This window comes from Prionailurus viverrinus, chromosome A2 (genome assembly GCF_022837055.1).
Source record: "Prionailurus viverrinus isolate Anna chromosome A2, UM_Priviv_1.0, whole genome shotgun sequence".
Classification (NCBI taxonomy): domain Eukaryota; kingdom Metazoa; phylum Chordata; class Mammalia; order Carnivora; family Felidae; genus Prionailurus; species Prionailurus viverrinus.
Genome location: NC_062562.1, coordinates 34,795,611 through 34,821,955, shown reverse-complemented (window position 1 = coordinate 34,821,955; position 26,345 = coordinate 34,795,611). Strand labels below are relative to the sequence as shown.

At 40.8% G+C, this 26,345-nt stretch overlaps 1 protein-coding gene across 1 annotated transcript in view; it reads right to left on the bottom strand.

Annotated features, from left to right (window-relative positions):
* TAFA1 (TAFA chemokine like family member 1) overlaps window positions 1–26,345 on the bottom strand; it is a 511,847-nt gene that overhangs the window by 289,085 nt on the left and 196,417 nt on the right. The window lies entirely within an intron of this gene.

The window sequence follows — 26,345 nt, the reverse complement described above, 5'->3', positions numbered from 1 at the left end:
TGGTCAACCCATGTGGCAAGAACTCCCTATTTCTATTTCTCTTTGCCCTATCTCAGCTCCACTTTTCTCTGCTTTAACTTCACTCTCAAGACATTTCAATGTGGGGGCACCTGGGTGGCTCAGTCAGTTAAGCATCTGACCCTTGATTTCGGATCAAGTCATGATCTCACAGCTGTGGGATCAAGCCCTGTGTTGGACTCCACACTGAGCATGGAAACTGCTTGAGATTCTTTCTCTCCTTCTCTCTCTCTCTCTCTACTCCCCTTGACACACACACACACTCTCTCTCTTAAAATAAATAAGCATTTAAAAAAAGTTAAAAAAAAAAAGAAATTTCAATGTGCGTGGTGGTTCTTGGAAGCTCCAGATTTATACCCCCCCCCCCAGCTTAATTCCAGCTGAAAGGCAGTTTCTCTTTGCCAACATATACATGAGCATCCCAGCTCTGAGACTCAATGGACTACCAGGGTCACAGGAAGCTTTCATTGGCCAGATTCACAGAAGATGGGTGTGTTCAGCACCAACTACATCATGAGGACTCCCTAGACTCTCTAGGAAAAATGGAAAGAGGTGTTGGACAGATATCAATAAAAATTCTACATTTCCAGCATGCACTATTTATTTTGGTTAAGTACCAACCTATAAGCCAATACTTAACCCTCCTGATACACCTATTTCTTTGAATCATTACATGTGATTTACAGATGAGACAGTGGGTGCTCAAAGAAATTAATTAACATGCCCAGGATTTCATCATTGGTAGGTGTTAGAGCTGCTATCAATATAATTGAGACAAAGTAATTACTCCTGAAGAGCCCCAGTCTGTAAGGGGATGATATCCAAAATGCTTTCCATGACTAATGTGGCAAGATGTAGAAGGAAGAAGTGTTTAACTCAAAATAATACACTTATTTGGATTTGGGTAAGATTTCTACTTCAAGAGCGGAACTCAAAGTCTCTCTAGAAAACAGCAATATTAGAGGCAGAATACTTACGATCCTTACAGAAGCAGCAACTAGCTCCTTCACCTTGAACTGAAATGAAAATGCAATTGCCCTTTTAGGGCAAGACCTTCAAAACTCCAGGGAAGGTGTATATGTGCACACAGGCATGTGTATGCACACGCGGGGGCAGAGCAGAGAGTCTGGTCTGTGAGAAATTCAAGGCCAGCTGCACCAAAGAGACAACGCAAGCTACAATGCTTGAAATAAAAGTGACCTGCTCTGTCACTTTGCCCTCAACCATTTGCTTTGCAGGGACTGAATCATCGGAGGAAATCTAAGTACATTGACTGCAAGCGCCAATGACACTGTTTTTGTTCGTTTTACTTTTTGTTTTGGTTTGGTTTTGGTTTGGTTTCCCAGAACTATAAAATGTGGGAGACATTAACCTCTTGGAGAAAACCTAAGCGGGGAAGACTCGGTCTTAGAAGGCCAAGCAGCACTTTGATGAGCCAGGTGAAAGCCAGGAAAAAAGAACCCAGAACAGTGTCACTTGTGAATGGGTCTGGGGCCAATCGTTTTGGAAACAGAAAAATGGGAACCGTAGATGTACAACGTGTTGGAAGCACTGGTGCTTTTTTATACTTCAATTGCACTCAGATGTGACCACCCTCAAATCGTCTCCATTGGGTTGGCAGTGACAATTTTATCCCCGAAAGGAAAGATGCCCCACGTGTGAGGGAGGCGTTCCAGTTGCCCGCTCCCCACCGTTCTATATCTTCAGGGGATTTTAATGTCAAAGAAACCTCAATCTGTTTGCTTGGAAACCTGCCATAGAAGCGACTTCCCTCTGAGAACGCCTTCGACTTCCCTCCTCACCCACGAAGTCAGCATCTAACTCCTTCCTGTAGGAGGCCAATTCCAAAGGCAGTTTCCAAACACCTGCCATTGCTGTTGTCGGGTTGCACGCTCAAATGCCATGGTGGGGGATCTGTTCAAGCAATTACCACCCTAGCTGATAACCCACAGAAATATCAGCTGCTGGGTAATCTGTGCATTTCCCCATCTAGGGATCTTCCATGCAGGTACAGAGATATTCAGCAAAGCGAGCCTCAAAGCAGTCAGCGAAATGATCAACAGCCTGGGTCTCCGGGTTTTCTGGCCACTTTCAGTCTTTCCTCCTTCTCCTCTTTCTTGCCTCATTTGTATCTGTAAAATGGGAATGATTTCGTGCTCTAGGTATAAGGAATTGAAGGGAGCAGAAAGATAACAATAATTATAGGGACATATTTTTTTGTGTCATATAAACTCTGCCTCATGAAAAAAAATAATCAGGTCTCTCTGGTCTTGGACAGTCTCGTAAAAATCTTTGTAGTCCTGGGAACCAAAATATAGGAGCACCCCATGAATCCATGCTACGTTGGTTAAAACTTATGCCCTTTCAAATCTATTGAGACAGAAAACAGACTGGAAGTTGCCTGGGGCTGAATGTAAGAAGAGGGAGTAACTGTCAACGGATATGAGGCATCTTTTACAAGATGATGGAAATGTTCTGGAATTGGAGTATGGCGATGGTTATACACTCTACCAGTTTACTAAAAATCATTTAATTGTGTGTTTTGAAACAAGTGGACTTTCAGGCATATAAATCACATCTCAATAAAACTGTTAGCAAAAATAAAATGGATTCCAAAATAAATGGATCTGTTGATATACGATAAATATAAAATGTTAACTGTGCAAGCTGGATGTTGGCAACGAGTGTTTATTGTTAAATTTTCCTCTGTTTCTGGATATTGAAATGTTCACAATGAAATGCTAGGTAAAATACATGTGTACAAAAGTTGGTATCTCCAGGCCTGGCGGAAAGCATGGAATCTTCCTCTTAGTGTAGTTCTGTGTAAATCCACAAACACAAATGCATATATTTAAGTAAAAAATATAAACAAATGACCCCCTTCCGTCCTTGAGAAAAATACACAAAATATGCTAAGATTCTTGTGGTTAGAGATGGCTCTCAGTAAATAATGAATGAATGATAGTCAAACAATTACTTTTTTTTTTTTATTTTTTTTTTCAACGTTTATTTATCCTTGGGACAGAGAGAGACAGAGCATGAACAGGGGAGGGGCAGAGAGAGAGGGAGACACAGAATCGCAAACAGGCTCCAGGCTCTGAGCCATCAGCCCAGAGCCTGACGCGGGGCTCGAACTCACGGACCGCGAGATCGTGACCTGGCTGAAGTCAGACGCTTAACCGACTGCGCCACCCAGGCGCCCCCAAACAATTACTTATTAAGCCACCGCCATATCTGCTGTGTGCTGTCCTAAGGACTTTACATACATTATCACATTTAGTTTTTATAAATAGCTGTGTGAGGCATGTGCTATAAATACCTCTCTTATACAGATGAAAAAGCTAAGGCCTAAAGGGTTTTAAAATGCACATGTAAGTGGAAGAGTTCGAACATGAAACAGATCCAACGTGAAGGAAAGCCCATCTACATTCCGGTCTAACAAATGTACCTTGGGAGCAACTCACATGACAAATGATCACAATTTTAGGAGTCTCCTTCCTCCTGTGGGGAAAAACTCAACTGTCTAGGTGACAATTAGTCTGGCCATGCTGTACTTCTAGCCTATGTTTCTACATTTTCTACCCTAGGAAAGTATTTTGCAGCATTTGGGAAAAAAAAAAACAAAAAAGATATTTTGTGCTATGACTTTGGTTACTTTGGGGTATTTGCCCCAAGGCAACCACAAACCACAAAAATTGTTGAGAGATGATATTTCAGACTGTAGAACAGCAGGTATTTTTTCTGTTTTAAAATAAGATATCCCGGCAAGAACTTAACATTTTTTTCAGCTAGCATATAAGGATTTCTTACACGTGTTTATTTCACACAGAGCAAACTGTTGCTCTTGAGCACTGAAGAAAAATTAGAACGAGCAACAGGAAATCTGAGTTACCTTCTCAGTGAAGAAAACCAGTAAGGAAACATTCAGAATGACTTTCAAATCTACTGTAACACAAAATGTTGCCAACACTATTGTGCTTATTTGGTTCAAAGAGGTAAAGCCAGTGGCCAAGATTTCTAGAATTGATGAACATCAAGTCACCTGTTTTTGAACAGTTGTGATAGATGCCATATTTGGAGGGGGCAGTGAGCAGGGGGCCACAGGATAGAGGAGGAAAAGTGTCCTGTGCAAAACGCACTCTTTGGGGCAATCCGTTCACTTTTATCCTCATAGTGTCCCTTTTCCATCCTCTTTTCCCCAAATCTCCTCCTTTCTTCAACCTTCATTTATCCTTAGATCTATGGGTAGGACTCAGCTTAGTTGGAGGAGGGGTAGGTACGATCCTGGTCTGTGTCCCTTTCCAGTGTGACATCACATTAGATGGTTTTATTTAGGTTTTGACTTATTTCCCAAAGCATGACTTATTAAGAAGCTGCTTTTAAATCAAGTAAACTTGTATATACGGACACAGTTACTTACCATGGCAGCCAGAGAAAATTAAGTAAGTACAGAGCCATATGGTATTGTTATAAAGAAAAGAAAATATATAATAGTAATAATAATGTGTTTTCTATAGACATGTTTTTGAGTCTGGTTATCAGGCAACCTTGACGTAGTACAAGTTAATATTTATCGAGGGCTGACAACACATCAGGTGATGAGATTATGCTTTACGTGCATGATCTCCTTTTATCTTCATAATTATCCAGTCAGGTCACTATTATTTTCTCCATTTTTACAGATGAGCCAACCTCAAATACACCTGCTGGATGAGGGTGTGTTTATATCTTCCCATCCAGGAGGTCCAGCTACAAGCTGGATGCTTCTGCACCTGTCAGCCTGTCTCCAAGTTCAACCCTTTGCTGCTTTCTCTGCAAGGCAGTGTCCAAAATAAAGCATGTGTTCAACTCTAAGTTACAGCTGGTGATAAAAGATTTCCTTTTGGGGAATCACTTTTCACTTATAATGTACAGACCTTGGTCCATGGAGCATCTGTGGTGGGAAAAAAGGAATCATTTTAATAAAATGAAAAGCCCCAGATGCTCCCAATATTGAGTGATAAATTCACACCCTGTTTGGGAATTCACTAAGGACTTGAGACAGATCTGTAGAGAGAAAGTTAATATCTCTGACAGAGTTGGAATAGAACCACATCACTTTTTTCTATAATACAGAGGTGATCACTATTTTTTTTTCCATTTCCATCCAGCCTTCCTCTTAATTTTTTCCCCCTTGCATTTGGTGGTCTTCTTTGATGCACTCTTTCCACCGCCCCCCTCCACCAGTACTGCTGTGTGGAGTCCAGCTATGTGGGAGGTGGCATTCTGAGTTTGAAGTACTCATGTTCCAGGTTCACCTGGAGATAGGCGGTCTCCAACTTGGCCAGGCTTGAAAGGACCTGGCTGAACGCCAGCCCCCGTAATTATGTTCTAATCTGTCTTTATTCCCTCTCCTCATTTTTCATGTAATGTTCTTAACACAGCTCCAACCACAATTTCATTGCTTTCTAGCAGGAAGGGAAATTAATGGATGTACTGTGAGGTTATCTAATGACATATGATTTATTTTTAGTTCACTCCAGTTAGATGATACCTAAACAGAGAGTGCTAGGATACGAGCCAATCCACAATTTTCAAAGTATCTATTTTCTATATGAAACATGCCAAATTTGCATATTTTAGCTGTATTACATGCAATCGTATGATATATGCAATATTTGCATATATAAGCTAGACATCGTGGAAATATTTGCCTCCCGTTAAAAAATTTTTTTGTGTGAAACACTTAAAGACTAAGTTTTACCAGTAACAATAACTAGTTGACTCCAGGCTTGCAACCCCACCTATGCATCTTGGTTCCCCATAATAATAAATGTTCTCTAAGTGACAGAGGCCAGATCAGCCGCTCTTCATGTGCCCTGCAGCACCTAAGGACAAAGCTGGGTACCCTTGGCCCCTCCAAACGTTAAGTCGGCTTCCTGATGGTGCTCACTGGCAGTCACTGCCTTTGCCAAGCATGGTTTTCCCAAGTGTTTGCATGGCGGGTGGGGCGGAATGAGGAAGCATTAGGATCAGGAAGGGCGGAGCCGGGTAGTGACCAGTCTGAGAATTACTGCTTCTGTGACTTGGGGCAAATCATGTTTGAGCTTCAGTTTTTCAGATTTCAAAAGAAAGAGAGTACTTCATGCACGGCTTACATCTCATGACGACTGATTGTCGTAAGTAACTGAATAGTCATCAGTGTATCTTGTAAACTGTGCTGTATGATGGAACTTAACAGGAAGACGAGGAGGGCAAAGGAGAAGGGAAGCAGTGCCTAAACCTTCACTCTCACTTAAAGTACAAGCTCCCTGAGGTCCTAGATTATAGAGCGCAAGTTTTATTCTCGTGAAGCCCCCGTGTCTCCTATATTAGAACCTCACAGGAAAGCATGATAGAGATGGGGATACATGAGGGAGGCAAGGATGGGCTGGAGGGCAAGTAAACATTTTGAAATGACAACTCATATGCCCATATAAAAATTATGTCCCTCAGAAGCATGAGAGTCATTTATCTGAACATGAAACAGAACACGGACAGCAACCCTGTGGTTGTGCTAATATGGTTTTTCCTCTCCCTTTGTTAATGGGCATGAAAGCATGTCCAATACTTCTAAGCGCCTCCACCTATGAGCGAAAAGCATTTGTCTACGATGCAAAATCATTTCCTTTTGAGGTATACCCTGACCCTTTGTTTTTAATTATCTGATCAAGAAGTGCTAAAAAATAGTGGGGAAAGGTAGACCTCGAGACCAAATAAAATAAAATAACATAAAATAAAATAAAATAAATCACATTTTTTCTATCGGTCTTTCTTTGAACCTATGTAAATTGAACTCTGAGAATGGGACCCGAAATTCAATTCTTGTAATGACTGCATGCCCATTGAGCGCTGTGATACAATTTTTGCAAAATGACTTTTCCAGTCATGTCTCAACTATAAGCTATAAATTTATCCATAACAAACAGTATCTCCCATAATATTGGATGGTTTTCAAAGTATTTTCATAGCGACTATGTTTACGCAATGCTCACAGCAATTCTGAGATGCAAGTATTATTAGCTCTTCCCTTTCACACACGGGTTACCTGAGGCTCAGAGACTTTTGAAAACTTGCTCAGGATTCCACACGTTGGCAGGTAGGGAGACAGACAAAGAGGAATTCAAGATGCGGGAAGTCAGGCTTAGTTTACAAAAATTAACTACAGTGCCGGAGATCTCAAGGTTAGTAAGAGTAAAGGCAGGACTTGAACCCAGAGACACTGAGGACATATCCTACTCCCTTACTATGCTGTTTTGGGCTCTACATGCTGGATGCCTGGTACAGAGCCGGGCACATAGTAGGTGCTTAGGAAATACGTAGGTCCCGTCATTATTGGGGTCCGTGCCCTGAGGCAGAGAGCGAAGACATGTGTAGAGGAGACGTGACCTCCTCAAGGTCACCAGCTGGCCCTCCTTCTGTGGCACCATATTGCCACCACAGGCCGGAACTCCAAGGCCATCTATTTCAACTGTTGCTCTCAATGCTTCCTTTGGTGTGGGTAAATGTATTTTAAATAGATGACCCTGTTTAGTTGCTATGTATGTATGGGCAGAGGATCCTTCTTAGACATTACAGCTTGTTCGAAACTTCCCTGTTGTGTCTCCTCTTACTCTACTAAGTTAAGCCCAGAGAAATAAATTCTACCCAAACAATGAATACAGTGCTACAGGCAAAGCGTTTCTTAAATTCAAAATACCAAGGAGAGCATCACCGTCCTCCTCAGCAATGTCTTACACCCTTCTCCAAACCACAAGTCTGGGATCCCCTCTTTCTATTATTGACTACTCGTATGAGCTCAAAGTCTTTCAGAAATCATTGGGCAAGGGGTGCCTGGGTAGCTCAGTTGGTTCAAAGACTGTTTCTTGGTTTCAGCTCAGGTGACGATCTCATGGTTCATGAGTTTGACCTCCACGTTAGGCTCTGTGCTGACAATCGGGAGCCTGCTTGGGATATTCTCTCTCTCTCTCTCTCTCTCTCTCTCTCTCTCTCTCTCTCTCAAAATAAATCAATAAAAAAAGAGAAATCAATGGGCTAAATGTTGCATTTCAAAGGTGGGGAAACTGGGGCCCAGAGCAATGAAGGGAATTGCTCAAAACAAAAGCCTGTGAACCTCATTCAGGAGAGTGACTCCCATGGCCCATCTGTTTTTGTTTCTTTTTGGCTTTTTTACTATGCTGTTACTTTTCCTCCTATCGGAAGCCACAGGCCATAGAGTTTTCAAGAAACAAGCTCACATCTCAAACTTAACACCCCTCTGATTCCTGGATTTGTAGAATCCCAAAGGGTTTCCCATAGAAGCTAAGGTTAACTTAGTAGCCCTTTGGCTTCGATTACAACAATTTTAAAAAGAAGATTAAAATGTATTTAACGTTTTAGGATTTCCTCTGTCAGAGCCTGGACCCTAAAGAGTAGGTGATTGTGTGACCTCTTACATTTCAAGGAGAGGTAAATAAGCTGGGGGTTCTGACTGCCTCAAGGCAGGCACCCACCTGCAGGGGGCTCAGAGCCAGTAATAGTCTTAACTCCTACTTATGAGCTAGTCTTACATTTGCCTAAATCTACCTTAATCTACTGAAGGTGATTCGGATGTGCATTTCAACCTACCCAAAATATTTCAGATTTTATGTTGAATGTGAGCAGCAAACCAGAAAACATTCATCGGGGAGGGAGACATAATACACCCAAAATACTAGCAGTTTGCCAAGACTCGCATGGTTGATGGCTATAAAATTTGTGCTCAATAAATTTTATTCTCATTAACTGCATTCTGGACAAAGAAAACAATGGATTAAGGTTTAGGCAAATTAATGTATTTGATGTTGGGGCATTCACATAAACATGGCCGTATGGCCTTGCATTCTATTTTAAATGCTGAACTTAACACAAAGCAGGGTGAAACCCAGACAGCTCTGATCAATCACTGATTTCAGTCTAAAACTGCTAACAACTTTAGGTGTGGCATGAATTACATTTGCCCTGACCAGCATTTGTCATGGCTCTGGGTAAATAACATTCCTGATAAATAACAGCCATTTGTCTAAACTTCTTCATCCCATCAACAGGCAAAAGGAAAACTCTTAGAGGGCTAAATATTTGGGATATCACCTAGGGATCTTGGGAGGGTCTTTCAAGAATTGCATGCTATCCATCCGTTTGTAGGTAAAATTCTGCAGACTTAGGTTTTTATTACAGAGGCATGGCAATGATAAGAAACGTGTATAAGAGACTTTTGTGCATCTACGTGTAACTCACACACACTCACTGGAGAAAATTAGCAAGGGTCTTAAAGCGCTTTATTTCTAAAGCTCAGTCACCTTGGTTGTAAATACTGGATGACACTACTGAATAACATAATACATACAAAGCACTTAGCACGATGTCTAAGACATAGCAAGTACTCATTAATTGAAAAAACAAACAAACAACAACAACAACAAAACTTTGAGTAGAAACTCTAGATTGTTTATGGGCAGAGATTTCCCTCCAAGGGTGTGGGGAAAGATTGAGAGGCTTGGTAACTTATCTCACCCTTAAGTACTTTGAAACGGCCTTAAAAATCATTTAATAGGCCCTTAAGGAAAGCACACTGATTATCTTCGCCAGAAAGAGAACCATTCATCCTGATCCCCCCGAACTCGGCCACCCAACGCGGGTTTCAAAGACTTGCTTTCTTTCAAAAGGAAAATGAAGTCGCAAAGGATGAGAAAAATGTCACAATTAAGGGTGTTCAATAGATTGTGATTTCTGTTTTAAAAAATGATAGGCCCTCTCAAAAAAATCCTTTAAAAAGTTGTTTTAATGTTTACTCATTTTTGAGACAGAGACAGAGACAGAGATGGAGACAGAGCGTGAGCAGGGGAAGGACAGAGAGTGAGGGAGACACAGAATCCGAAGCAGGCTCCAGGCTCCAAGCTCTGAGCTATGAGCACCGAGTCCGACCCGGGGTCTGAACCCAAGAACTATGAGATCACAACCTGAGCTGAAGTCGGACACTCAACCAACTGAGCCACCCAGATGCCCCATTTAGAAAAAAAAAAAAGAATTCTTAAGTCACGACTCATAACAATGATTCCTCCATTGGAATGAGCACTCAATCTGCTGCACAGAGAGGGAGCAAAGATCCTGCACAAATAAACTCCAGGAAGCTAATTCTACCAAATTAACTGATCAAATAGATATTGAATCCCCTCCAGGTGGAAAAAGATAAAAAAAAACAAAAACAAAAATTAGGCTAGGAACTGGAAGGGTGAAAGGGTATGGAAATGGAGCAAAACAGCCCCACTCTTCCTAGAACTCAGAAGCTGCCAGCCAGAGAGGCAAGCAGGTAAGAGACCAACTCTAATTGCCTTACTTTAAACCCTGCAAATAAAGATGGACCAGAAAGGGAGACGCAAAGGACAACACAGTGCTTCCCTATCTGGCATGAAATTTATCTTGTGAAAAGAACGATTATCTACAGGCCGACTTCTTCCTCCATGACATCAGATCAAGTTTGCTGGAAAGGGCAAGAGAAACCACATCAACCTTTACTCCTTAGCTGTGCTGTGGTTCTAAAAGACACATGGCATTGCACCTGTAAATGAGAACCACAAACTTTAAATGAGCCAGGCTTTCTTCTGATCCCTCTCACTCTCATTCAGACCATGAAAGTAAAATGACAAAGTGGATTTCGGGTTTGCTCAAGACCAGCAGCTATTCATCTTGAGGAATCAACTCTCCATAGCTGGCCCCAAAGCACTGTCCAGGTGTCATTCTCTATTATATTTCAATGTTCAACAACTACACTCTGAGTTCTTGTTCTACCACACATATTAGGTAACATTTATTGTGTGTGTTCAAATTAAACTGCAAATATTATGATTTTTAATGGCGTATCAGAAGGGATGAGAGAACATAGCACGATCACATCATGTTTTTGTGTATCGTATTCATTAAGAATCTCCCCACGGTATATTTGCTCTTTCTTTTCTACCTACCTATTCTGCTGATTAAATTACCAATTAAACTTTGAAATGAGTTTCAAAACCATTAAGGTGCTTTTCATGGACTCTTTCTTACTTGTACCTCATTGTTCCAGTATAGTCACCTGTTTTGCTGTAGAAGAGGACGGGTATTAGGAAGGTAGGAACAGGAGCGCCTGGGTGGCTCAGTCAGTTAAGCATCTGACTCATGACTCAGGTCATGATCTCACAGTTTTTGAGTTCAAGCCCCATGTTGGGTTCCACATGGACAGTGTAGAGCCTGCTTGGGTCTCTCTCTCTCTCTCTCTCTCTCTCTCTCTTTCTCTCTCTCTCCTCTCTCTCCCTCTCTCTCTGCCCCTCCCCACCTCAAGAATAAATACATTTTTAAAAAGTTAAAAAAATGAATGTAGGAACAGAAGCAGGACAAGGAGAAAGGTAATTTTCCTTCTGGCACTTAAAAAAAAAATCAAGGTTGTTGTGAAACAATTGCTTTACAAGCCATGCTATTTACTTGAGAAAATAGAATCAAAATTATTTTATTCCTCATTTAACATATCAAAAGGCAATCTAGTCTCTTTATGTTACAGTTTCATATAAGGAACATTCAGACAGGAATAGGGATAAACCCCTTGTTTTAAGGCCCAAGGAAATAATGGAAAGGAGAAAAAGAAGAGGGGAGTAAAATTCGGTCCGGATTTTCTTCACTCTAGGTCAAAGCCCAGTGAGTGGAGTTGACTAGATGGGCAAATGAAAAAGGGCACTTGGTGCTAGAACATGATGGTTTTCTTTCTTTTTTTTTTTTAATTTTTTTTTCAACGTTTATTTATTTTTGGGACAGAGAGAGACAGAGCATGAACGGGGGAGGGGCAGAGAGAGAGGGAGACACAGAATCAGAAACAGGCTCCAGGCTCTGAGCCATCAGCCCAGAGCCCGACGCGGGGCTCAAACTCACGGACCGCGAGATCGTGACCTGGCTGAAGTCGGACGCTTAACTGACTGCAACACCCAGGCGCCCCGAACATGATGGTTTTCTAAGCCATTTCCCACTTCAGTTTGAGGACACAGTGTGTCACAAGAGCATGGAGATAGAAGTCCCGAGGCTTAGCATTCCTGAGCCCACTCTTGTTTCTGGTGTGGTAGACCTAAGACTAGAATTTGCTGAGGGTATGACTGCAAGGCTTCCAACAGAGGCACTATAGCAGGAGGAAGGCAGCTTTGTTACTAGGGCTATAAGCAAATCACTGAAGCCAGGTCTTGATGGAGGTCACAGGTAGTCTGCAGAGGTCACAGGCATCTCTCCCAGCGGAGATGACTTAAGTCCGAGTCTGCTTTGAGCACCACCAACTCCAGTGAAGTCAAAAGAGACCTAGTCAACAATACCACCAGCCACCCCCAAAGCCAGCAGTATAAGCTAAAGAGAGAGGAAGAAGGGATGTTACTCAGGAGAGGAGCCAGAGAATTCCATGACCTAAGGACCTCAAAATCTTCTCCACCAAGAGACAGAGAAAGCCATTCCTCTTCACCCACACACCCAGATGCCATATTGGAGGGTATCTCAGGGGTAGTGGTACAAAGCAGAGGCTGAACACCTTTTTTCCAGCACATTCTTGAATAAGAGACTGAACACTTCCTAAAGAGACTGTGTGAACTAAAAGATCAGACAGACCTGTTATCTTGACTGGAAATTCACCCACAGTTATATTTTTTCCTTCACTAATTACAGGGTAAAGGACTTGGAAAGAAGAGCGTATTAGTTATAGATTATTTAAAGAAATGATATCTTTTCTGCACATTCAGGTTGTAGCAAGAGTTAAATGCCTTACCCTGCTCTGCTCCAAGCCTCAGTGCAATTCCTTATCTGTGAGAATTAACTGAGTTTGAATTAATCATTTCTTCATCTAACATCTGCCAGATCTCACTTTACTTGAGCATGGACTTTTTTCAGATTTGTACTGCAGACAAGATTTGTATAACAATGTCCCAAACCTACAAACTCTCTGAGGGTATCCTTTCCAGTGATCCTGTAATATTTTGTCTTATTGACTAAATAAACAAACTGAATTTAGAAGCCAAATGGCATTTTTTTCTAATGAAAATGTTTTGTTTCTAAGGTCTAATTTGTGCTGTACTATAGTTCATATTGTGACTCACCTAATTAAGTGGGTCTATGTAAAACTTGTAAACTGGTTTATGATTTTTTAAGTTTATTTATTTTGAGAGACAGAGAGACAGAGAGTGAGCAAGAGGGACAGAGAGAGCGCAGGGGAAGGGTAGAGAGAGGGACAGACAGAATCCTAAGCAGGTTCTGCGCTGTCAGCAAGAAGCCCGACACGGGGCTGGAACCCACGAACTGTGACATCATGACCTGATCTGAGATCAAGAGTCAGATGCTTACACACAGAGAAAGACAGATACCATATGGTTTCACTCTTATGTGGATCCTGAGAAACTTAACAGAAACCCATAGGGGAGGGGAAGGAAAAACAAAAAAAGAGGTTAGAGTGGAAGAGAACCAAAGCATAAGAGACTTTTAAAAACTGAGAACAAACTGAGGATTGATGGGGGGGTGGGAGGGAGGGGACGGTGGGTGATGGGTATTGAGGAGGGCACCTTTTGGGATGAGCACTGGGTGTTGTATGGAAACCAATTTGACAATAAACTTCATATATTGAAAAAAAAAAGAGTCAGATGCTTAATTGACTGAGCCTCCCAGCCAACCCTAAATTGGTTTATGATATTAAATCTACAAATGATGGTGGAGGACAAAAACTTCATGCTTTGATGACTATAGTAGCTCTCCTATCTGTTGCCCAGTATGCACAAGGTCTCGTATTGTGGTAACAAATCCACAGAACTCAAAACCAATGGTAAGCCAAAACTGTTACCATCTGCGACAGGCAGAATTGAAGATGGCCCCCAAGATTCCCACACTCTGATGTAGGCACCCTGTGGTTCTCCTCATTTTGATGTGAGCAGGACCAGTGACCCCGATAGAATAGTTTTCCCTTGCTTAGGTTACCAATCAGTTGACTTTAAGTTAACCATAAGGGAGATTCTGGATGAACCTGACCAAATCGGGTGGGCCATTTAAAAGGTGAAGCATCGGTGATGGGCTCTCTGGAAGGCCTGGAGAAAGCAAACACCCATGTGTGAGAACAGAGGGGCTCCTGAGAGTGACTCCTGGTAGATAGCCAGCAAGAAAGCTAATGGCATGGACCGGGGGTTAGAGGCAGTGCAACGGTGAGGTGTTACAAAGACACCTGTATTTGCACGCAGTTGCATCTGGTAGATCTGAAAAGGAAGAGGGACAGAGGGCTAGAAAGTCACTACTTTCTAAATACTGTGCATTCCCAACTATGTTTTGATGTTCAATGATGTCTGCATTAGTAAACTACATTCACAGGTGGATTTAACTCCTCTGGGTTTTATTTCACTACAGTTTTGTCAAATTAAAATACTTTTTAAAATGCCTTTGCGTTATAAGAAAACCTGTTCTGGAGAGGAATGTAAATTCATTTCTCACTATCAGGCTATGCCTAAGATTTATTTTTTTAAGACATAATAGCTGCAGCCATATTTCCCTAGTGATAAAAAGAAATCCCCTTAGTAATCCCTACAAAATCCTAAAGGGCTAAAATGCAATGAAGAGGGTTTCTAATGGTAAGTTATAAATCCTTTTAGAGAACATCTTGGTTTAAAATAATTTCAAAAAAAAAAGAATGCTTAGGAATGGAGTAGTACTATTTAGAAATCCTTCAGCATTATCAAGGACACTCAAAAGGATTTCACATTCAGAGCTGAGAACATGAAGTTCTATTTGTGACGGTCAGAGGCGGTAAGAAACTAAAAGGTACCAAAGAAACACATCTGTACACTCTCAAATCTTGACAGAAATCCAGGGGGCCATTCATTCCGTCTACCCCAAATTCAGACACTCCTCTACAGCAAGGATCACAGCCAGAGATCTAACCATCTCACAAGCCAACATATTCCTCCGGTGAATTCAAGAGAAATTTAGCTCAGTGTAAATGTTAACCTTTATATAAATTTTACTTTCTGGCACTCCAGAGAATAAGTTCTCTCTCTTCTATCTGGATGTACTTCCAACATTTGATGGTAGCTGCTAGTATTACTAACTATCATAAAATGGATACCAATCGGGCCAGGCATGAAACTTAAAGACATAAAGATCTAAGATGTAAAACTTCAAGACAATGGGAGTGATAAGCACCACTGCAGACTCCAACATCAAGGTCTGCACTGACAGAGGCAGCGTCATTCCCCACAAACGTGTGGTAATTTGGGAAATCATCACCACAAACCAGGGATCTGGACTATCAAGAATAAAATCCTCCCCTCTAAAAAGTGTCATGAATTAACCTGGATATTAAGAAGTCACATTCGATCCCCCTAAATATATAGTTATATTGAAACACACTTTCAGCTGGCATTTTATACTATTAGTATTTTAAACCACTATTAGTATTTTAAAACTATCTGTCATTCAATGTTGAGAAGATACCCGGAAAGCTACATCTATGTAATTAAATAGAAATGGAAATCTTGAGACCCTTCATTGAGTTTCTACAGTTGGGGCCTGAAAGGCTTGAACATTTTACATTGAGTTTTGCATTGCTGGAAAATGCAAACGACAAATACTGAGGGATGCAGATTACATCTCCAGGGAACATAGTGTGTAAAGATCCATCTGCCATAATGACCGGAAGACATGGTAGGTGCTTTGGATACTGTTCCTAGAAAGCCATACAAGTACATAGCATTTGCCTTATCATTTCTGAGCTTCATCCACCACTTTGAAAGATATTCATTGTCTTCAAGTCTAAATAACCTTCAAAATAAAAATGATAATGATAATAAAAGCTAATGCAAATGAAGTGATGCAAAGGTTTATGGTGAACATTACAAGAGATAAATGCACTTATCAAAGAGTTGTAAGAACGAACTAAATTAATACACATAAAATGTGTGAACTATATACACGATCTTAACTTTTACCAACTCTCCAGTTTTAAAAAAAAATTTTTTTTGAACAGTATTAGACATAGAGAAAATCTATGAATATAGAGCTCCTACTGACTCCACACCCAGTCTCCCCTGTTACGAATATTCTACATTACTTGCCTTAATTACGGATTCCATACTGACATATTATGATTAACTAAAGCCCTAGTTTATTTGCATTTCCTTAGTGTTTTCCTAATGTCCTTTTTCTGTTCTAGCATACCACCCAGGATACATTATATTTGATCATCTTAACTTCTTACGTTCTTTTTGGCTGCGACACTTGGTCAGACTTTCCTTGTTTTTGATGACCTTGACAGTTTTGAGGAATACTGGTCATATAATTTGTAGAACACCACTCAATTTAGATTTATCTCATGTCTTTCTCATAATTAGACTGAGATTACGGGTTTCGAAGAGGATGACCACAGAGCCCAAGTGTCATTTTCTTTCTTTTTTTTTTTTTTTTTAAATTTTTTTTCAACGTTTATTTATTTTTGGGACAGAGAGAGAGACAGAGCATGAACGGGGGAAGGGCAGAGAGAGAGGGAGACACAGAATCAGAAACAGGCTCCAGGCTCTGAGCCATCAGCCCAGAGCCCGACGCGGGGCTCGAACTCACGGACCGCGAGATCGTGACCTGGCTGAAGTCGGATGCTTAACCGACTGTGCCACCCAGGCGCCCCTTCTTTCTTTTTTTTTTAAGTTTATTTATTTGAGAGAGACAGACACACAGACAGAGAATACCAAGCAGTCTGTGCACTGTCAGCACAGAACCCAATGTGGAATTCGATCCTGTGAAACTTAAGATCATGACCTGAGTCGAAACCAAGAAGTCATACGCTCAAATGACTAAGTCACCAGTTTTCCCCCAGTGTCATTTTCATCTTATTACATCAAAGGCACATACTATCGAAATGGCATCACTGATCATGTTAACCTTAATCACCTGGCTGAGGTGCTGTCCGTCAAATTTACCACTTTCAAGTCACCCTTCCCTCCCATCCCCTGTTGTCATAGTGTTCATTCTAGAAGGAAGTCACTACTCACAACCTACACGTAGAGTAGTGAGTTGTGCCCTAGATCCTTGAAGGGAGAGCATCTAAACAAATTATTTGGAAGTTTTCTACATGGTAGATCTATTATTTCCCATGTATTTGTGGGTTTAATTATTTGTTTACATCATTATGAACTCATGGGTATTTATCTTAAACTTTGGGTTATAACCCACAACCACTTTATTTTGTTTTTCTGGTTTTGTTTGCTGGGAGCTCTCTCCATTGGTGCCTGTGTCCCTTTGACTCTATTAGTGTGAGGTGTTTACTTTGTGTGTGTGCACATCCTTGCTTTCAGGCATTATAAGATGGCCCAGGCTCATCTTGTATATTTTCTGCCTTAGTCCTTGAATTAGCCATTTCTGCAAGGAGTCCTGGATCCTTTTATTAGATAATACTATTAGCAACCAAGATCTGGATGCTAAGTGTGTTCATTGTTATAGCAAGGGCATTTGTGTGTCTTTATCAACCCAAATATATACACATTTAACCCATATGTGTTGATACACCTTTATCAACTACAGTGCATGTTTATGTGCCATTTCTTTTACCTCTGGTTTTACAAACTCCATGCATTTCCAAGACTACTTGTCAGTGTTGTTTTTCTCTATTCCTTTCAATGAGGTTGTTTCCTATATTTTAATAAGATTCTTTTTGGTTGTTGTTGTTCTTTTCCTAGTCTACATTCATCTGGGATTCCCTTGACCTCTAAAGGATTTTTTTATTTGCATACATTAAAGTTTATTCTTTTTTCTGTAAATTTTAATAGGTTTTGACAAATGCATAGTGTCATGTACCCATAATAACAGTATCACACATCATAGTTTCACTGCCTTAAACAAATCCACTGCTCTTGATCTATTCAACCCTGCCCCATTCTGAATATCTGGCCACAGATGATCTAGAATACCACACGGTAGGAATCACGCATCACGTAGCCTTTCCATAATGGTTTCTTTTGCTTAGCAATATGCATTTAAGTTTGCTCTGTGTCTTTTCATGACTAGAAAGCTCACTCCTTTTTAAGCCGCATAATATTCCACTGTCTGGGTATGCCATAGTTTGTTTATGCATTCACATACTGAAGCTGTTAAAAACATTTACCTGCAGGTTTCCATGTGGACATCAACTTTTATATCAGTTGGGTAAATACCGAGGAGAATAATGGCTAGATCATATGGTAAGATTATGTTTAACTTTGTAAGAAAGTGTCGAATGGTCTTGGAAAGTGGTTGTACCAATTTTTACTCCCACCAGCAACAAATGAGAATTCTATTTGCTTCACATCCTTGCCAGCAACTGCTCTTGGAAGTTTTTTAGTATTTAAGCCATTCTAATGGCTTGCTATACCTCACTGGGTGTTTGTTTTCCATTCATTTTCTCCCGGAGTCTGTGGTTTTGTCTTTCCATATTCGTAAAATCTGTCACAGAGCAAAAATTCTATTTTTAATAAAGTCTAATTTATCAGTATCTTCTTTGGAGGCTCATGCTTTTAGCACTGTATCTTAAAATTTATCATCAAACCCAACTCAACCTAGATTTTCTCCAACCGTCCAATTTTTAAGAATTATATACTCTTTTTTTTTTCTGGCAAAATCGGGAGTGAAAAATAACTGGGCCAAGTTCACATAGCTTGTATGTCAACTCAGGTTGTCTGACGCCCCCCCCCCCCCCATTTTATGATTTTTCAGAACTATCTCATTTGTGTGAAGATTAAATGAGATAATGCATAGAAAGTACTCTGGGCATGTTGGATACAACCTGCCTTTCTATTTATTATTGTTACTTTGTTTTTGCTACTATTAATATTCCTCTTAGAAATGCTTATTACCTAAAGTTTTTTTTAAGTTTATTTATTTATTTTAAGGGGTGGGAGAAGAGGGGCAGAGAGAAAGGGAGACAGAGAATCCCAAGCAGGCTCCTTCCTGTCAGCACAGAGCCCAAGGTGGGGCTCGAATTCACAAACCTGAGCTGAGATCAAGAGCTCGATGCCTAACCAGTTGAGCCACCCAGGCGCCCCAACTACCTTGGGTTTTGATTTCAGTTATAACCACACTAACTCATGGCGAAACCTCTCTGGCATACTGGCCTAAAAACGTACACTGAATTTAAAGGGGCTTTATGGAGCTTTATGTTGCTATGATTAAATAATGCAGAAATCTGAGTTCCCTTCATTTCACAGATCAGCAATAGATACATGTAACCTCTAAGCAAAACTATCACTTTCTTCCTTATTGAGACACTTGAGCTAAGATTGTAGAGAAGTCCCCACTTGCTCTTTGGGGTCTCTCTTTCCTTATCACCTTCAAAAGCAAACATTTGGCATTTATTATTTAAAAGACAGGTGCAAAGAATTCTCTTATGAGTGCCATGAATCACCAAAGATAGTTCGTATATGGGGGGACTGGGAATAGCCTGCAAAGCATGTCAAGAGGGGACAGGGAAGCTGCTGGTAACTTTAAACATTTTTTGATCTCTTGATGTGTGTTAGACACAGTAACAAGAACTGAACATGTATTACGTTACTTAACCTCAGTTACTCTTATTATATTGGAAAACCAGGAAATGGAGACCCAAATAAATGAACTAATTTGCCAAGGGTCACACAGTGAGGCAGAATGGCATCAGGATTTGAATTTGGGTCTCTCTGAACCCAGAACCTTTGCTCTGAAGCACAATGCCCTTCTACCCAATGGAAATCATGCAGTTAGAAGGCTAGACCTTCTAACATGCCAAATTTCTTGCAAAGGGAAAGATCTCATAGCACCTAAGGTTTGGATGGGAGGATTTTGGAAGACTACTCAAAAGGCTGTACTTACCCTATGTGGCCAGGAGAGTGACCAAACATCATAGCTTCTATTTACAGAGCTCGGTTCCTCATCAGTTTAGTAACTAAGCTATGTTGCTCCAAAATGTTTGACTGTATTCTATAAATAACTAGAAAGAATGAGAAGGAGAGACAAAAGCATCTGGACCATATTGAATGCTGAGCTGTCAATGTATGCCAAGGAAAAGACCAATAGCTTAGGTGATCTGTTCTTTCTAACAAGTTAATCCAAGAAATCAGTGCTATTATGTTTGACTTGGATAGTCAGAATCAACTGAGAAACAGCTTCAGGACATCCCACTGGTATAGCAGAGTAGACACATACATACACAACTGATAGTGGGAACAACATGAACTACTTTGAAGTTAACTCTTTTTTATATATAATCATATGTTTTGTGTATAATAATACCCATCTGAGGCAAGGATGGACAAAAGTCAAGTACTTTTTTATTGAAGTCAAGGTTGAATTGATTCCATATTGGAAGAATGTGCTAAGGGCTCTTCTAGGTTTAAGCAAAACTTTCTGGTTGACTCCAATGGTAAGAATATTTAAGCTAGACATTCCCTCTGGTTTCACACATTAACCATGGGTATAATTCTTAAACTGGAGATTATTATGCAGAAATGCGTGGTATATGACTTTTCATAATTTACTGATCAAATAGCCCTGAACGTGTAAGTTGGGCCTCCTTCTGGCTGGGTGTGAGATTGGTAGAATCCACAGGATCAATTTCCCCTAAGATTTAATATCTCTCATACATCAATATCCTCCCTTGCCTCACCCTGTAGGGAGTCTGGAGGCAGAGGAAGAGAAAGGAAAGTATCACTTGTAGTAAAGATACCCTGATTTCCTTTTGGAATATTACTTCTTCCAAGTACACAGTGTTGAACTACATCAATGAGCTTTCAAGATTTTTAAAGTTAAGGAGAACGAAGCAAAAAGGAAAATAACAAAAGTGGTGAAATCCATTCATTATGGAAGTGAAAACCCGGAGAAAGTGTGAACTAGATCCTATATCTTAAATCATGGCCAGCTAATGACTTCTTTGGGGTTTTGTTGTTGGTTTTTTTTCCCTAAAAATTGTTTTTCCAACATTCCCTTCAATTTACCTAGTCTCCTGGCGGTCATCCAATAAATTTATTTTCTACTTACATTAGCTGAGTTGCCTTTTAGTTAACTGACGGCAAAGTATCATAAGTGATCATATCACCTAAAAGAATCAGGTACCAAGCGGTACTGAAGTGCAAAGAAAATGGTGGCATCTCTAGGTTTATGTTTTATTTTTTCTCTGCCTAAAATCGTTTTTATAAATACCACCATTTGGAAGTTATGTCTGTCAAACCCTGAGAACGTTTACTGAAAGAGACTATAGCATATCCTGAGAGCTTCTCAAGATGACAGCTTCCTCTTTGGCCGGAATAGTGGGCTGCAAGCCCATCTAGAGGCTCCGTGTTTACTTCAGCCTCGGGGCTGAGTGTGCACACGCAGAACCAATGAAAGAAAACAAAAAGAAGAATGACAATAATAGCAGGTGAAACTGTCCATCCATTTTCTACCCAGTGGCAAGATTGGTCAACCTAAAACCTAAAGAACATCATGTTGCTTCTCTACTAAAAACCTGTCATTGGCTCAATGGCTGCCATTGCATTTAGAAAGGACCCACAAGGCACCTGTTATTTGGTGCCTTCCAATCTCACCTCCTTTCCAATCTCATCTCCTTCCAATCTCATCTCCTACTCCTCTCCTCCCCACTCACTGTGCTTTAGCCACACTGATCTGTTTTTCAGGCTTGTGACAGCCTGGTTTTCCTGAGTTGAGTCAAGCTACTTGCGACAAAGCCTTCTAAGTTAGTTTCACTTTCTTCAACTTCTGGTAATAGAATCACATTTCTAAGGTAAAACAAATGGAATGTGTTAAATAATAGAAATTTCTTCAAAAATAGGACTTGATAGTAATAGGAGAGATCGTTGCAATTATTTTCTCCCTTTCTTTTTCTCTCAAAACACAAGCCCTCTACAGATCCGGGGCAGCAAAATGAAAAACAAAACAGATGCGTGATGAACTTTGATGCTTTCAAGGACGCACTTAAGACAAAAATTAAAACTGAGGTACGCGAGTTTAAAAGAGAGGCCCAGAATTTCAGTCACTAAAGGTTTCATGCCTATTACTTGGGACTATGTATTCCTGCATTTCAACCTGATGATACACTAGGTATCAATTTCGGTGGCTCTTACACTTTTTGTTAGAGCTGTATCTGGATTATAAAACCGAAATATTCAGTTCTCCAATATAGCACTCATGAACAACAGAGACAAAAAAAAAAAAAAAAAAACCACCTTAGGGATGTTGCAGTATTTATTGATTCAATGAAAATATTTCGGCGATTTCGAAAAGAAAACATACTACAGCAATTCTGAATCTGGTTAAGAAGCCAGAAGGGACAATAACAACATGATATGCCAGCCTCTTAACTGTCGGTGAGAATCACAGCATTTCTGTGCTGCTTTCCGTTTGCTATGAAACCACATGATCCAGTTTTTGTCTAACAGTTCTCGGAAATTACCACTACGTGGTGGAGTATTCCGGATGGAGGGCTAAACGTGTTCCAGGCTCTGTTTGTGTTCCATTGCCGCCTAACGCCTTTCCATAGAGTTGGTGGTCTCCAACAACGTAAATTGACCATCTCACAGTGTCTGTGTGTCAGGAGGCTGGCACGTTACAGCTGGGTCCTCTGCTCAGGGTCTCTGACAGCTGAAATCAAGGCATTGGCTGCCTGTATCCTCATTTGGGAGCTGGACTAGGCAAAGATCTGAGGCCACGCACCCTCAAGTTGGTGGAATTCATTTCCCAGCAGCTGTATGACTGGGGTTCCCCATTTTTTTTCTAGATGCTGGTTGAGGACCTCAGCACCCAGAGCTCTCTCTCAGGCCCTATCCATTCGACAGCATAAAAAGGAGGAGGTGAGCCTACAGTTTTGCATTTCTCAGGTTTTTCTGACTGATCATTAGGCTCGCTTTTAAAGGACTAACCTGAGTAGGTAACTCCCAGTCACACTCAAAAGCAGGGGTTCTTCGGGGCATGGACACCAGGAAGGGGGGGTCTTGGGAGCCACCTTCTAACTTTGGTTACAACAAAGGCATACAGGTTCGTGAGAATTTTGCACAGAAGGCCAGCATGGGCATAGGCACATGCCTGCCACCAGGAGAGCTGCCTTGGTTCTTTTTTTCTGCAGGGAGAGGAACTGCCTGGGCCACTAAACGATGGTGGTTATGGTATTGTTCCGAGAGAACTGAAACAGCTTTATTCTGAAGACAAGAATGTGGCCTTGCTGGGGCTGAGTTCATCTCAAGAGCCAGCCATTCCCTAAATGAAAGCATTCAAATTATTTGAGTAGGTTCTCCTGACCAGTGACTTAACAGTGACTACTAAAGGCGGGGTGCAGAAAGGATTCAGGTATTTTTTCAAAACAACCTGGCTGGCTACACCACTGAGCCAACCCACAGGGTGTGCTCTGACATTTAAATGCGTGAGGGGCTCTACTGATGCCAGAAGGCACTGAAATGGAATGACGAGGTTTGTACTGGTGCATGGGTCCCAGGCAGACAGAAGGGATAGCTTACAACATGCACATCCTCTCCACAGCGGTGACTGGCAAATCGTGTATTACCGTGGACAATGTTGTAAGATTAAAACTAACAATAGTAACTTTCCCTTTTCTTTTCCCATACAACTAAAAATAATAAAACAAGCCGGGTTGATATTCAAAGGAATATGGAGCCTATTGTTATTCCATTGATACCTGAAGAAAGCACCTTTCCAAGGGCCAAAATGACAGAATGAGATGGATGGGTGAGAAAATGAGAGTGTTGCTATTTAGAGGTATGGCTTTGAAGAGACACTTTTTTTCCCTCCCCATTTTCTATAAAATGGGACTCATAAAAGCACCTAATTGGAGAGAGATGATCACCAAATGAGACGTGCATTACGCCTCGGATACGGTTAAGAGATTAGTAATTACTTCCATTAAGGCAAGGGTTAGTACTGTTGGAACAAAAACTTTTCATGGAATTGTTGTTACAAAACCATGCCAACAAATCGCTTGCTGGTTTCGCAGTTGGTAGTTCTTAAACCTTAGTGTGCATCAGAATCTAGATGCACATAGATGGCTCAACTAAAGAGAGACTACTGGGACCCAGTGTCACAGTTGTGGATCCCAAGCCTGGAGTGGGGCCCCAAGAATTGGCATGACATGCTCATGACCACGGTCTACTCTGTGAAGTTGGCCACTTCAGGAGGGCAACAAGAAAAAGAGGCAATCCAAGCAGTAACGATGTTCTCCTGCACAGTCAACCCTTTAGCACGTGGGCATATTTTTCACTTTTATGAGTTTTTCACAAGGTTTACAGAAATAGTACCTGTTTTAATTAACTGTGACATTTTAACATCATTTAATTTGGAAAACCCCAAGAAAGCACAATGTGTAGGATCTTGGACCCCTGCCTTAAGAATAGGAAAGTTTTAGAAAACCATAAATGTATGGATCTTGATTACCAAGAAGTCACCCTGTATTCCTCAACAGTGAGAAGTATCCTCATTTTTTGCTAATATGGGGCTGAAAACTACCTGTTTTGTAAAAACCATTAATCAGGCAGGTTGGTAACACTCAGGGTAGTCCTTACCAAAGGTAAGGTCCTTGACCTTAAACCTATTACCTATGCATACTATGTACATAACATTTATGGATTTTATTGATGTTAAAGTATGACTGACATAGCCCAGTTTGAAACCACTTGAAAAAAAGAAGTTTTCTTAGGCTCAAAGTAATTAAGGTGACAGAATGTAAAGCAGGAACTGGGGGTTGGGGAAAGACCTTACCAGACAACAATACCAATTCAGAGAACAGCAGAGCTTAGAAATAGGAGCATGATTAATGGTGATGTTGAACAATTGGACCCAACTCTGCCTGAAACATATTATTTTTTTCCATATATATGAATCAATAAATCTTCTTTTTTTTCGTTTAAGCCAATTTAAGTTGATTTTTCTTTTTTTTTTTTTTTAAATTTTTTTTTTCAATGTTTATTTATTTTTGGGACAGAGAGAGACAGAGCATGAACGGGGGAGGGGCAGAGAGAGAGGGAGACACAGAATCGCAAACAGGCTCCAGGCTCTGAGCCATCAGCCCAGAGCCCGACGCGGGGCTCGAACTCAGACCGCGAGATCGTGACCTGGCTGAAGTCAGACGCCCAACCGACTGCGCCACCCAGGCGCCCCTAAGTTGATTTTTCTATGTGAGACTGAAAGAGTGCTGGAAATTGTTCTATTTTTATAAAACATGAGTAACTTATGATCAACACATATTTTATAGCATTTCATGACACATCACAGACATAGAAAAGAGAAGAAGCCCTAACATTTATTTTAAGACTGCCAACTGGCTTTAATCTGTCATTGGTTGTCATACTACATTTTTTCTAAGAAAATATCATATTCTCTACATTGATAGGGAAGTAAATTCAAATCAGCCATTATGCTACTCCCTTAATAAACGCATACTGTATCTCTTTATTATCTCATAATGTTAGACACAATTTAAAACCTGCTCTAAATTTCTTTACTAGTCAAAGACGGCTGGTTACATCTGTGTACATCTGCAGTTTTAAAATAAAACACAGAACAAAGACTGAAACCACTTAAAATCATCCCAATCTCCACGTGACATGGGGATTGATAAGGAAATTTTAGACCATGCCCTTAGTCATATGGTTGCTGTATCAGGGTGACTATCTTCTTAATTCCACTGCAAAAGGATTCCAGTGCACTGTAACCACGCAATGTTTTTGCATGTTTCCAGAAAGCTCGATTTAACTGAAGAGAAAATCTGAACACCACCTAACTTTTCCCCTTTCTCCAGGTTAGTATTTTGCTACCGAACATATTCTTGTTAGTGTGAGCAGGACCAATTCTAGGAATAATTGCTCTTTTTGTCTTTATTCATGCTTAGGTAAACAGTAATTTTATTTTTTCTGGGGCACAGCTTATGATAATTTGTATTTCCCTTATGATCTGTTCCTTTGGAAATTCACATCAGTTACAAATAAATATAGTGGTTTGAAGAAAAGATTATCTAGGGACACTGCCCCATCTCCATGAGTCTAGTGTCAGGCTAAGTTCACCTTTGCCCTCTTATAGCAACGTAGCTGCTCGTTACTGATGGACCTGCCTAGTATGTGATCTCTAAATATCCACCTCTTAACCCATATAGAAAGTGGGACTTGGAGGGGCGCCTGGGTGGCTCAGTGGGTTGAGCGTCCGACTTCAGCTCAGGTCATGATCTCGCGGTTCATGAGTTCGAGCCCCGCGTCGGGCTCTGTGCTGACAGCTCAGAGCCTGGAGCCTGCTTTGGATTCTGTGTCCCCCTCTCTCTCTGCCCCTCC